Below are 666 nucleotides of genomic sequence, written 5' to 3' on the forward strand. Positions count from 1 at the left end.
CTTTTCTGTTTATAGATTTATTAGCTTTTTTTTTTTTTTTTTTTTTTTACTTTTTCTTTTGGGGGGGGGGCAGTATTATATAAAGAGCGTAAGTTTTCAGGCATAATTTGCGTTATTTTTTTCCTCACAGTGAAGTTTTGTTTCGTGGTAAAAGGAATTTTTAATTAAGGTTTTATTGACACAAGGGTGGTATCGGTGGTATGTGGGGGAGGGGGGTTAGGGGAGGGGTCGTTTCTCCTTCTTCTTCTTCTTCTCTTCTCTCTTATTATTTTTTTTCTTATTCTTTTCTTCCTCTTTTTATTCTTTTTTTTCTCTATCTCCTTCTTCTTATTATTTTTCTCTCTTCTTCTTCTTCTTCTTTCTTCTTTCTCCTCCTTCTTCTTCTTTCTCCTTCCTCTCCTTCTTCTCCTTTTTCTTCTCCATCTTCTTCCTCTCCTTCTTCTTTCTTCTACTCCTCATCCTTCTTCTTCTCACTCTTCTTCTATTTTTTTTTCTTTCCTTCTATCGTTTTTCTCTTCATCAATTTCTTTTTCTTCGACTTCTTTTTAATTTTCTTTCTCTTTATTTTTCCTCGTCAGAAGCAGCTTTCTTCTTTTTTTCCTTCATCTGTTCTTCTTTTTCGTTTTCCTTTTTTTCTTTTCTCCTGTTGTTTTATTATTATTTTTA

This window comes from Penaeus vannamei, unplaced genomic scaffold, assembly GCF_042767895.1.
Source record: "Penaeus vannamei isolate JL-2024 unplaced genomic scaffold, ASM4276789v1 unanchor422, whole genome shotgun sequence".
In the NCBI taxonomy this organism is placed as follows: domain Eukaryota; kingdom Metazoa; phylum Arthropoda; class Malacostraca; order Decapoda; family Penaeidae; genus Penaeus; species Penaeus vannamei.